Source organism: Aotus nancymaae, unplaced genomic scaffold, assembly GCF_030222135.1.
Source record: "Aotus nancymaae isolate 86718 unplaced genomic scaffold, 86718_ANA_hifiasm-v0.15.2.pri h1tg000015l_0, whole genome shotgun sequence".
Classification (NCBI taxonomy): domain Eukaryota; kingdom Metazoa; phylum Chordata; class Mammalia; order Primates; family Aotidae; genus Aotus; species Aotus nancymaae.
The window spans coordinates 11,751,411-11,766,281 of record NW_026988426.1 but is presented as its reverse complement, the minus strand read 5'-3'; positions in this window follow the sequence as shown (position 1 = coordinate 11,766,281).

Here is a 14,871-nt window from a genome sequence, read left to right as displayed (position 1 = left end):
TTCAGAGCAACTGATCTTTGTTTCTTCTGAAGTCCACATAAGCTCTAAGTTTCTTATAGTTCATGAAATTTTCTAACAGGAGAGTTCTTTATTTTTTTTCATAAGCTAGGAACATCCATGAGGGTGATAGATTACTCATCTAGAAAGGACAAAGCAAAATAGCACTGATTTTTAATAAAAGAAAAAGAAGCATCAACAGTCCCAGAAAATTGATGTATTTATCTATCTAAGAGATGACTTATGTTCACCAAATGCATTGAATGCTATTTCTTATGTGATATTGAAATTATGGCTCTATGGTTGACTTTTGAAATGCAGAACAAGTATTTAGTTTCATTTATTAACCACTAAGTATACATTCTTTTGATGGGAATTCTAGTTTATTTTCAACTATATGGCAGTATGTATCAGCTTTTTAATATTAAGGAATGAATATATATAATGATTATACAGAAATTAAAAATATTTTGAAATACCTAAGAAGAAAAAAATTTTAAAGTAAAAATAAATAGAAGTTTAAACCCAGGAAAGTTTATTCTGAAATATTGTAAGAGTTAAATCTTATTTTCCATCAACTTTTTAAAAGAACAGTTGGCTTCTGAAGCAGAGAAATAAAAAGCTGCCTTAAGACCCCTATGAATATTAAAAGGCAAAACTTGATTGTATGAAGTTATTTTTAGCCATGGTTTGGAATATCTTTAGCAATCAAGAAGACAGGAGATTTATGCTTCCACTTTTATCTCAGATGATACAAAAACCAAAACCTGGCATTAAATTTTTATTATTAATTATAGTTATAATGTGTATTTGTAAAGTTTCTTCTCTAAGAATTATCCATAATGAAAATAATTTCCAACGCCCAATAAAAAGTAAAGTGAAAAATTATAGAAGAAAAGGATTTATAATCTGTTTAGCTTGTTATCATAAGTTGACTTTCCTGTTTTAATATCAAAGCAGAGAATTTCTTAGCAAAGTTTAGGCAGATTATGGATTCTTTATCTGTGTAATTAAACCAATTTCATAGTCTAAAAAGTGAATGACCAAGCTAGACTCTAGTACAATGTAAAGTGGCCAACATTTTTGTAAGGATAGAGGCCATAGAAAAAATCTGATTAAATGAGGTTTTTAAACATTGATTTTAAAAGTTTATAGGGCAAGAAGCAAATGCCAAAAGCAAATGAGTCCTGTGAGTGTAAGCCTTGGACAAAAGGATTATGACTTGTATGTCATCTGTATTTTTGATTTGGGTGGATGTTTATGAACATGAAAGAGCAATATTATTTCTTTACAAGAATATGCATTACAAAGAGAGTCATGTTCTTTCCAAAGGCCTTGTGAATATTTTCATGAGATGACTAGGCCCCAGATTCATTATCTCCTTTGTAAATATAAAAAAACCTAATTCAAAGCAGTACCAAAAAAACAGGAGGGTGTCGGAGATCCATGCTGAGAATATGTATGAGAGCAGGTATAGAAATTGTCCAGAGGCAAACAAGAAAAATCAGTGACTCCAATGAGTGGGTCATATGAATCCTGCAGGACTTAAATTATGAAATTTTAGGTGCATATTTCTTTTATTTAAAATGGATATTTGAAACCTAATATATTTGAAACAAAGAGAGATAAAGAAATAGATGCAAAGCACTTGCTTTATAGATTTAATAGTCAAATTTCCTAATATCACAACATAGTGTAATTAACACATGAACATGTACACAATTTTCAAAACCAAATCTATTGAACTAGCTAATCAAAACTGCTAGTACCGAGCAATTCATATGCAAAATGCACTGTTTTAAGCAAGCAACATTCATTAAGTTATATAATCATTATCTTCTGAAGTGGACACTATTATTTCCCCAATTTATAGATGTAGACACTAAGATTAATTGTACCAAACATTCAGTTCATAAGTGGCAGGAATGAACTTTGAACTCAGGCATGTTCCAGAGCCTGTGTTGTTAACAATGATACTTCATTGCTTTGCTCACAAATGGGAAACAGTTTTTTAAAAATAATATCTCACATGATTGCTTCTACCTATCTGGTGTTTGCTAGAAACCAAAATGTCACAGTGACACTTACAGAATTTATATAAATTTAGCATATTTTTAAGATGACTATGAAAAGACCTACCATTAGAATATTTACTTTAAAATCAAAATTGAGGTGAGAAATAACAGAAATGTAGACATATACTAAAAATTTTCTGAATATATATACACACACATATATATTCTATACATGTATATGTTTTTATGTGTACATTTCTTTTATTTAAAATGAATATTTGAAATCCTAACATATTTGAAACAAAAAAAAAGATAAAGAAATAGATGAAAAGCACTTGCTTTACAGAATTAATTAATGATTAAATTTCATGTATATATGGAATAGACATGGATGAATTTCAAAAGCATCATATTAAATGAAAGAAGCCACATGCAAAAGACTACATGCTATATGACTCCACTTATATGAAGAAATAGAAAACTCAAGGCTATAGTAACAAATACGGTCAATGACTGCCAGGGGACTGACATAGGGGTGAAGACTGACTGAGAATGAACAGGAGGAGAACTTTCGGGGTGATAGTAGTGCTCTCTATGTTAAGTGTGATTCTCTCTTTCTGTATGTAATATATATACACACACATATACATTCATTGAAATATTTATGGGCCAGGCACACTGGCTCATGCCTGTAATCCTGGCACTCTGGGAGACTGAGGTGGGCAGATCCACTGAGCCCAGGAATTCATTTTCTGCAATTTTTATATTCTGGTTCCTTCGGATCACTTATTATATTCTATTCCTTTATTTTCTGAAATGTAGAAAATAAAAGAACATTTTGCATGAAAATCACCTTTTATATGATGAAGTAGCTTGTCAAATCATCATAAACTAAGAAATAACAGTGTGTGAGTTTTCTTAAAAAGTAAATTGTGATGCTTTTCCTAGAGCTTCTGGGTACTACTTCAAGTTTGGAGCAATTTTGCAACCCTAATCTGACATTACACTTGTTTTACCTATTCCCTCACTTCACATCAGTTGATCTTAAGGTCACTGTGGCATAATTATGGCTTATAAAATCTTTATCAAAAGAAAGATTATAAGCAGCAAATTTCAGAGAACTTTGAGCCAGGCTTTAATGTTAGTTAATAGTATTGCGTACTTAGGATACAGATCTTCTCATCTGTAGTCTAATCCAAGGAAGCTTTTATTATCTCCTATAGAGTTTTAATGTTACTGAAACTAAAGTAAAGAAAGATTATTAAAACTTTGTCAAGAAGACAGAAAGACCAATTTCTTCGGTAAAAATAATATATTTAGCTAACCAAAAGCTTATACTCACCATACCTGGAAAGCTTACTCTGATGTGTAATTTAATTTCTGCTGTCAATGGCTTTTTGTTAATGCAATGAGCATTTCATTTATTAACACCTAACAATTCATATATTTACAGGGGTTTAGTTCATTTCTATTCTTTTTTTTTTTTTTTTTTTGTCCTTTAGGTTCTGCGGTACATGTGCTGATTGTGCAGGATTGTTGGATAGGTACATACTTGGCCAGGTGGTTTGCTTCTATGTAACAGTTGGGTGGCCTGGAAAAATAAAGGGTGCCCTAAACCTTAAAAGGTCAAACTTGATGGTCAGAAGTTATTTTTATCAATAAAAACAAAACAAAATGAGAGAAAAATTATGTATCTTAACATGAGATAAGTTAATATTTAAAATAAAAAATGTAACATATGATAAATCTAATAAAAAAAGTATTATGAGTAGTTTCAAGTGAAACCATGATTCCACTGACTACCAAATGTTCAAGTAGTTTTATTAAAACGACCTATTAAAGCAGAATTAAAAGACTTAAATTTTTGTATAGTTACACATTATAGATAGGTATTATATGTATACATATCTTATACATATAATAAATGATATTATAAACATGATTTAGAATATTGGGCCATTCAAATTAGAGGCTTTAAAATGTCTACATCAATAAAATGCAATATTTTACTGATGTTTTTAAGTTTCTAAAGAGATGCACTCATTCACCATAAAGTGTTAATATGACATGTGGAAGTCACTGAAATAGTTAAGTGTACCCGTCATTTTCATCACCATTGGAATAAGATGTTGGTCATTTATTATTGAGGAAAATTTAAAAGATATAAATACTGTTGATTTTTCCAGTCATTTTTCTCAGATTTTGTTCCCCTTTTTTAAGACCATATCAATTTTATTTAAGGTAGATAGAGATCTTTTCTTTTTTAAAAAATTGATATTTAATATAATTGAATACAAATAATATGCCTTAATTGTAAAAGGTTAGATTTTTATTAATGAGTTCATCTATAAAATCCTATCCAGATCAAAACAGAGACTATTTCTAGCACGATGAAAGCCTTTCTTATGCCCTATCAAAATTAATATACCTCATCCATTGCTCCCAGAGGCAACGCAATTCTGAATTTTTAAATTAAATATTAACATTTCTTGATGAAAAATTTACATTAATGATATCATATAAATCTTTCATATCTGACTAGTAATAGTCAATATTTTATCAATTTCCAAAAAGGAAATCTATTTGCCTAATGATTATGATGTTATTGAATTATATATGAATGTGGTATACCTCTCCACTTATTTTGATTTCTTTAAAGTTTAAGAATAAAATTCAACATTTTAGATTAAATTTATTTCTACATATTTACTGTTTACATATTACTGTAACTAAAGCATTTTAATATTTACTAATGTATAGAAATATATATTATTATCCAGGTTGCTATTTGATATTTACTTAGTTCTAAAAGTTTTTCATTAGATGCGTTAGAACTTTTTTCAGACCCAATATGATCTGTGAATAAATGACAATTTTATTTCTTCTTTTCAAATCCTTTACATAGGTATTTTTTTCTTACATTATTGCTTTGGCTAGGACTTCATCATGTTGTGTTCAGTAGGGACTGAGTACCAAACAGTAAAAATGTTCTCAACAATGTGCCATTGCCTATGATGTTTACAATAGGTATTTTATAAATATTCTTTATTAGACCATTTTTGTTTCCTTTATTCCTAGTTTTCTGAGTTACAAGATATTATTTTTTCTGTATGGATGGATTCAATTAGCAAATATTTAATTTTGCACTCTTAGGTCAGTGTTTATAAGAGAGATTAACATGTAATTATCTTTTCTTATAATGCTCTGGCCTCACAAAATAAGAAAACATGTATACTTACTGTGTCCATTCTGCGAAATAGGTTTTTTAAAGATGTTTTTATTTTTCTCTAAAACATTTGGAACAATTCAACAGTGAAACTATTTGAGCCTGGAGATTCCTTTCTAAAAATACTTCTGATTAAAGGTTTACTTTTGTTAATATTTATGGAACTGACAGAATTTTATTTCTTCCAAGTTTAGTAAATTTTCTTTTTCAAAACAAATATGCATTTTAGTTAATAGTCAAATTTTGGGGATTTAAGGTGCTCATCGTATGCTTTTATTATTTTTCTATTATATATAAGATTTATAGTGATACCACCCTTTTCATCCTACATATTGGCATTTGTATTTTCTCTCTTTTTTCTTGATGAGCCTTTCTAAATATGTAATGTTTAATCTCTTCAAAGAAATTAAGATTGATTTTCTATAATGTGTTTTTGCTATTTCATTAATATTTTTGTTTTTATTCACATGTACACTGTTTATAAATTTCTTTCTAATTTTCTGAAATTGATATTTAAATAATGAATCTAAAGACTTTTAAATTTTTTCTAATTTGACAGATATAAGGCTATACATTTTCATTAAATACGATTTTCATTATATTTTAAGATTCCTAATACATTAAATTTACATTATAATTTAGTTTAAAATATTTTGTAATTTACTATGTGACTTCCTGACATAATTTGGTTTGTCTATTTCCCAATACTTTAAGGGAATTTTTTAGTTATCTTTCTGTTGCATATGTTTGCGTACATTTCTATATGGATAGAGAATATAGTGTATAATTACCAGTCATAATTATTTGGGGGTTTTGAGAATTATTTATTGTCTAGCATATGGTATATTTTATCAAGTATTTTATAGGCACTAAAATTGTTTTATTCTGCATTGGGCTGGTATAGTACTCTATATTTGTCATATAAATCAAGTTTTTAAATCGTGTTGTTTAGATAATCTATTCTTGCTGCTTTTTTTTTTTTGCTGCTTGATTTTTGTTTGCTTATTTTTTAGTTGCTGAGAGAAATGAGTTGACATCTCCAATTTTGATTGTATATTGATCTATCATTTTAGTTCTAATAAATTTTACTTTATATATTTTGAAACTACAATATAAGGTGCATAAACATTTTGCATTTTTACATTTCTCTGTTGAACTATCTCCCTTTTTAGTATGAAAAATTCCTTATGACTTTAATATTAACTTGTCTTAATCTATTTTTAATAATATTATAATAGATAAGCAACTTTCCAGTTTTCATACATTGAGAATGATATTCCACCATCCTCTCTCCTCTGCCTTCCATCCTCTCAGAGTGCTACCATGGTAGTCCTTTTGAAGGTTATATGTCCTTTTCTTTTCCACTATCTACTTTAAAAATTATCTTTCCTTTTAGATCTCAAGAATTTTAACATAACATAGCACAGGTGCTTTTTTATTATTCTTTCTTGTTTTGTCTTTTTCACTTAAGATATTTAGAGATAAATTATGTGAGTTATATCTCACCAGTTTTAGAAAATATTTTGCCAGTAGCTCTTCAAATATTGTCTGGACTCATGCTCTTTTTTCTCACTTTATGGGATTCCAACATAAACCATGAAATCTTATGCAGCCATAAAAAAGAACAAGATCATGTCCTTGACAGGGACATGTATGGAGCTGGAGGCCATAATCCTTAACAACTAACACAAGAACAGAAAACCAAATACCACATATTCTCACTAAGAAGTGGGAGCTAAATGATGAGAACATATTGATACATAGAGGGGAACAACATGCACTGGGACCTTACTGAGGGTGGAAGGTGGGAGGAGGGAGAGGATCAGGAAAAAGAATAATGGGTACTAGGCTTAATACCTGGGTGATGAAATAATTTGTACAATAAAGCCTGATGCCACAAGTTTATGTAACAAACCTCCACTTGTATTCCTGAACTTAAAATTAGAAAAAAAAATTAAAAGTATACGGGATCCATAATTATTTCAAAGTTAAAAAGTACATGAGATATTTTCACCACATTACAAAACACATTTAATATATTTCTTGTATTTCCCATTTTTATATTTTTCTTTGAGCCTCAGTTTGGATACTTTCTAGACAAACTTTCTAGTTTAACTTCCAGACAATTTGTTCTCTTCCTACCATGTCCAAATAACTATTTAATTTCATGATAACTATTCTTTCTTTTTAGAATTTTCTTTTAACTCTTTTATAATAGTGGGTATTTATCTATATATTCGACAGTTTTGGTTTCAAAAGCTGCTCACCCTCATAAAATGGAAAGTAAAAAATGTTTAAAACCTAGTTATTCAGAAAATACTGAATACATTTTCTTCACATTCTAGCTAGAACTTTACATAATTCTATGTATACATTTTCTTTACATTCTAGCTAGAAATTTACATAATTTTATGTATACATGGATAAAAGGTAAGCTTCTCTTACTGAATGAATGTAAGCTTCAGGGGATAGGAATAACTGTTTTGCTTTTTATGGCTGTATTTTCAACACCAAGAACAGAGACCGACACAGACTATGTCTCCTTTGTTGAAAGAATTTAATAAATAAATTAGTGAATCAAGGTGGAGTTGAAGAAGCAAGTCATTTTTCTGTATCCTCTCACAACAAAAAGTCTCACAATATATTAATTTGTGGGAGCCACTAATCTTATCGAAATAGCAACATCTAAAAAATAGTGTAATATATGAGTGGTGTTCATTATGAAGTAATATTAATAAAATAATGTTTTCAAGATACATTTTATGATAAAGAACATTACTGGAAATGAAAATGTCATTTAATAATTAAGATAAAAAGAATCAAATCCTCTAGAAGACATATAAGGTTGGAGATATATTAGAAGACATGAAAAATATATTATTTGAAAACAGAAAAAACTAAAGAAAAATAGAAAAATAGAGAATCACAGCTAGAGATTTTAATACAATTTCTCAGTATTTGATAAAATAAACATACAAAATTCCAAAAGAATTGAAGGTTTGAAAACCACCATCAGTGACTTGTATTTTTGAATATTTATGAATGTAGACTACATAGTGGGCAATAAAAAAAGTCTAAATATATTTCAGAGGGTTAAAGTATATTATTCTTTTCCCAAAATAATATTAAATTAGAAATCAACAACAATTAGACATCTTTAAAAGTCTCCATATATTTAAATAACTTCTGAATAATCTATGGTCATGTGAAAAAATCACAAAGACCATTAATAATTATTATTTATTTATTGAAGCTCCAGATATTACAGAGCCCTAGTATTGAACTGCTATCAGTGTGGAGCTATCCGTGTATGTTTTCATGTTTTTACTATTAAGTAAATACAGCAACCTCATTGGGTATATATTAAAAAAAAAAAAAAGAAAAAATACAGGAAGAAAGATGTGAAAAAAAAAGAGAATTGCAAAGTTCTTATTATTATTATTTTTTAAAGATCCAGGGTGTAACATGAATAAGGGAAGTTGCTGTTTGACTATCACACATCCCGGCGGAAAGGGGTCATGACTGCTCAGTTCCAGCCAAAGGACGTTTACCTGTTAGAAAATATTTTTTTTTTTGAGGTGGAGTCTCGCTCTGTCCAGGCTGGAGTGCAGTGGCGCGATCTCAGGCTCATTGCAACTCTTTCGCCTCCTGGGTTCAAGCGATTCTCCTGCCTCAGCCTCCCGAGTAGCTGGGACTATAGGAATGTGCCACCCTGCCTGGCTAATTTTTTAATTTTTAGTAGAGACGGGGTTTTACCACATTAGCCAGGCTGCTCTCCAAGGAACTCCTGACCTCAGGCAATCCACCTGCCTCGGCCTCCCTAAGTGCTGGGATTACAGACGTGAGCCACCGTGCCCAGCCTTTTTAGGAAACTTTGATACAAACTTTTCAATTGCACGCCTTAGACAGGGTACTGTGGAGAGTAAACCATACATATAAGTGGCTTTTCAGACTGTAATCTGTAATAAGCACTTCATCATCATTCATCAATATAAACATGTTCACAAAATGCATTGATATTAAATACCTTTTTTTTTACTTTAATCTATATTATTGGAAACTTACAAGAGTGCCTTATGGGCTAAAGTTATATGTCACTGAGGTTAATACGTAATTATTTTCAAGATGAGTAGTTTTTTTTTTTCCCCCCTTCAACAAAATCAGTGGATTTCACTTCTGTCCCACCCACTTCATTAACCCGGCCATTGTTTCTGATAGACCAAGTTTCTTTAAAGTACTACCTTTTTACAAGCCCCTTCCTGATTTCACTGAAAGTATTGGTGTTTACTTATCATATGTTTAATAAATGCTTTTCTCTCATGTACTGCATTTCACTAAATACAAAATACATGTCTCTGTAACAAACATTAGATGAATTTTCACTTAATCCTCCCAATAATCCACATGATAGGTAGTATTATAGTATTAGCACTCTCATTTTCTCAAGAAGAAAGAGCGAATCACAGAGGTTAAATTACCTCTGAATTTCCAATGAACAATAAGTACCACAGACTTAGTTCAAAGCTGATGTTCTTGCTCACCCCATAAGTAACATCTATTCATCTATAGTTACTGTAATTATAAAATACAATGTAAAAAGTATATACTTTCTCTTACCACACATGCCCATACACACTATCTCCAAATTCTCTGTGTATTTACCATCCAGTCCTCTAAACCTCTAATCTTGTATGTGTAGTTCAAAATACCTTCGTGGTTCACCAAGAGAATCTCTAGCAATATTTCCCTACATGATGCCCTTGCTTTCAGTCTTGCTCACAGATAATCCACACAGCAACAAGAAAGGATCCTTTAAAATGTAAATTATATTATGTCATCCCAAGTTTAAGAATTTCAATGAGCTTTCCACCACACTTAGTGTAAGAGCTGACCTGGTTTTCCCTTCCAACATCATTCTATTCCGTTTTATCCCTCATTTACTATTGTCTTTTAATACCAGTCTCCTTTCTTTTCCTCAGTTTCCAAGATCCACCCCACCCCTTAACTTATTGCTGTTCTTTCCACATGAAACATCCTTAAATTCAAACTGACATACTCCTCTAATTCACAATCGTATCCAAACCCACACATGATTTTCTGTCTCAGGTTTCAGATCTCAAATCAAATGTCTCTTCTAAGAAGACTTTATTGTTTTTCCCTATCACACTTCTCTTGTCCTTTCCTCTCTACAATTTTCTTATTTTATAGTTATAAATTTCCATGTTTATGTCTGCCTTCTACATTCATGCATACTTTTATTAAAATAAGTATCCATGTAGTAACACTGGTAAATGTTTGTAAGTACTGGTAAATGTTTTACAATGGGCCTTACAATAAATTTTGATTTGTGATGTGTATTAGTTCCTTCTTTCATTGCTATAAAGACATACCTGAGACTGGGTAATTTATAAATAAAAGAGATTTAATTGGTTCAGGGTTCTGTAGGCTGTACAGGAAGCATGATGCTGACATCTGTGCGGCTTCTGGGGAGGCCTTAGGAAACTTAGAATTATGACAGAAGACCATGATGGAGAAGCTATGCGCATGTATTGCATGGCAGGGGCTGCAGCAAGGGAGAGATGAGGGAGGTGCCACACACTTTTAAACAACCAGATCTCACAATAACTCCCTTGTGAGTTATTGTAGTACCCCTTGGTACTAGAACAGTACCAAGGGGACCAAACGGATGGTGTTAAACCATTCATGAAGGTCCACCCCCAAGATCCAATCACCTCTCACCAGGCTGCATATCCAACACTGGGAATTACAATTGGCCATGTGATTTGGGCAGGGACACAGATCCAAATTATATCATGGTACTCGCCAATTTACATGCTATTAATAGTGTCATCTTAGCTAAAATGAAGTTACTAACATGATGTCAGCTGCCTCACAAAATGTTTGAAAAGGTAGTAATCAATTTTCACAAGCAGATATTAGCTGGCTTACCACTTGGCCTATGTCTATTCCATTCACCACGGTGTTAGCAGTACTTAGCATGAAGTTTATTACCTTATACTTAATGGTGAAAGACTGAATGCTTCTGCCCTCAGATCGGGAACATTTAGGGATGCCCACTTTCACCACTGCTATTCAACACAGTACTAGAAGTTCTAGTTCGTGTATTCAGATCATAAAATCGAAAGAAAACAGTCCCTATTTCCCAATGGTATAGAATAACCCCAAGAATCTTAAAACAACAACAGAAAACCATCTTAAAATCATAAACTCAGTTCAGCAAGGTGGCAGGATACACAATTACTATAGAAAATCATGTACTAGCAATGAATATGAGGACATATAGATTATACATATAATACCATTTAAATTACTCAAAATGAAATAATTAGGTATACTTCTGGCAAAACATGTAAAGGATTACATGTTGAAGACTACAAAATGCAGATCAAAAGAAGATAAAATAAAAGGAAAGATACTTCATGCTCATTATTTCAAAGATACACCATAGCAAAGAAGCAAATACTCCTTAAATTGATATATAGATTTATCACAATTCCTTTCAACATCTCACCAAAATTTGTGTAGATACAGACAAGATTCTTCTAACACCTATATGAAATAAAAAATGAACTGACATCACTGAAACATTTCCAAAATAAAAGAAAATCAGATGAATCAGTCTATCCCATTTCCAGACTTACTATATAGCTGGAGTAATCAAGACTATGTAATATTGTCAGAGATGAACACATTGAATAAAACAACAAAAAATAGAACTCAGAGGTAGTTTCACACACATACAACTAACTGAATGTTTTATGAAGTTGCAAAAGCAATTCAGTGAAACAATATGTTTTCAATAAATGGTGCCGAGCTAACTGTATATCCATAGGCAAGAAAGAAAAATTGAGGGCTGGGCAAGGTGGCTTACGCCTGTAATCCCAGTTCTTTGGGAGGCCAAGGAGGGTGGATCACCTAAGGTCAGAAGTTCGAGACCAGCCTGGCCAATACGGCAAAACCCCGTCTCTACTAAAAATAGAAAAATTAGCTGGGCCTGATGGTGTGCACCTGTAATCCCAGCTACTCTGGGGCCTGAGGCAGGAAAATCGCTTAAACTCAGGAGGAGGAGGTTGCAGTGAGCTGAATCCCACCACTGAACTCTAGCCTGGGAGACAAAAGCAAGACTCTATCTCAAAAAAACAAAAATAAATATAAATAAAAACAAAAATTTAAAAGATTGCACTGTAGAAAAACTTTCAGACATAGGGCTTAATTAGGTGTATTTACACATGACGTGAAAACATGATTTCTAAAAGAAGAAATCAATAAGTTGGAATTTATCAAAATTAAAACCTTTTGCTGTGCAAAAAAATCTGATCACAGGACAGGATAAAAAGACAAATTACAGATTGAGAGAAGATATTTGCAAACCAGATGTCTGGCAAAGGATTGGGAACCAGAGTATATAAAGTACTCTTAAGACTCAATAATTTAAAATATAAAAAATCCAATTACAAAATGAGCAAAAAGACATGAAAAGGCATTTGACTGAAGAAGATATATAGATGTCAAAAATGCACATAAGATATTCAACATCAAGAGCCATTAAGATAGTACAAATGGGCCGGGCGCGGTGGCTCAAGCCTGTAATCCCAGCACTTTGGGAGGCCGAGGCGGGTGGATCACGAGGTCAAGAGATCGAGACCATCCTGGTCAACATGGTGAAACCCCGTCTCTACTAATACAAAAAATTAGCTGGGCACGGTGGCGCGTGCCTGCAATCCCAGCTACTCAGGAGGCTGAGGCAGGAGAATTGCCTGAACCCAGGAGGCAGAGATTGCGGTGAGCCGAGATCGCGCCATTGCGCTCCAGCCTGGGTATCAAGAGCGAAACTCCGTCTCAAAAAAAAAAAAAAAAAAAAAAAAGATAGTACAAATTAAGACTACAAAGAGATATTACTGAAACATACAGAACAGCAAAAAATAGAGCATAGTGGAAATAGCAAACATAGCAAACACTGGATAGGTTACAAAGAAAATAGATATGACATATATTGCTGTGGGAATGTAAAATAGTACAGTCACTCTAGAAAATAATTTGGGAGTTTCTTATAAAAATAAACATACTTATCACAAAACCCAGCAATAACACTCTTGGGCATTTACCCTAGAAAAACAAAAACTAGGATAAATGCCCTAGAAGATACAAAGATGATTTAAAAAAAAAACAAAAAAACAAAAACTTACATACACTCAAAATTCTGTAGAAGCCTATCATAGCAGCTTTATTTCTAATAGGTTTTTACTATTAGAAATAGTATTTATTCTAGTAAATATTTCTATTTACTAGAAATAACCAAAATGCCTCTCAATGGGTGAATATTTAAGCAAAGTGATGAATAATAAATTATTTAATAATTTATAACTTTGGATACTGTTGAGCAAAAACAAGAACAAACTTGATTTACACAAGTTGATAGATCTCAAGGGCATCATGCTGATGAAAAAAGAAGACACTCTCAAAAGGTCAAATACTGTACAATTTCATTTACATAACATTCTCAGAATAATAAAATCATATAGAGGGAAACTGATGAGCGATTGCTATAGTTCAGGGATGGGGCAGGAGGAGGGCTTGAGTGTGTATAAAATGGTAGTGCCAGGGACATCTTTGTGGTGATGAAATATCTTTGTGTCTTGATTGTAGTCATGGCTACACAAATTACAAATGATAAAACAATAAAGAACTGTATATACAAATTGTACCAATGTGAACTTCCTTATTTTTATACAATATGAGATATATCGTCCATTGGGTGAAACTGGGTGAAGGTACATAAGAATTTTCTGTGCTTCATCTCAATTTTTTATGAATCTATCGTTATTTCAAAATAAAATGAGTTTAAAAATAATTTGAGTACATATAGTAAACGAAAAATGCTGAAACATTTGAAATGCGAGTTGAAAATATTTGGAAGTACAGAGTCATAGTATTATGACTAATGATTTTCATAACTAAGAAATACTATGCTGTCTTTTAGCAAAAACTTTTTACCAAAAGCAAAAATGTTGCCTAAATTTGTCATATTTTTTAATCAAACATTCCCTGGGAATTTGAAACATGGGATTCTTTGTACTTGACATTCATTCATCAATCTTTATACTTTGCTAATTTAGGACATCATTAATTTATTCAAACAATATTTAGTGTTACTAAAAGAAGCAAACTAGAGTTGCTTTTTTCAAAATCATGGGGTTGCATTATATTTACATGTGTAAGCAGTATTGTTGGGATTTGAATGCTGTTTTCTTTGCAAATATACTTCAATTTAATAAATTCAAAAGGCCAACATTTTTCTCCCATGTTTGACTATTTAATGAAACCTAGAGGTTCATGTCCATTGAACCTTTTAAGTCAACGATACAGTAATTCCCTTTCATTCGTGGTTTCACCTTCCACAGTTTGAGATTCCCACAGTCACCTGTGGTCCAAAAATAAATGAGTATGGTGCAATAAGATCTCTCCAGAGAGAGAAAAAGACCACATTTGTATAACTTTTATCACATTACGTTATAATTGTTCTATTTAGTTGTTATTGTTGTTAATCTCTTGCTGTACCTAATATATAGATTAAACTTTATCATAGATAGTATGTGTAAGAAAAAAAGCATA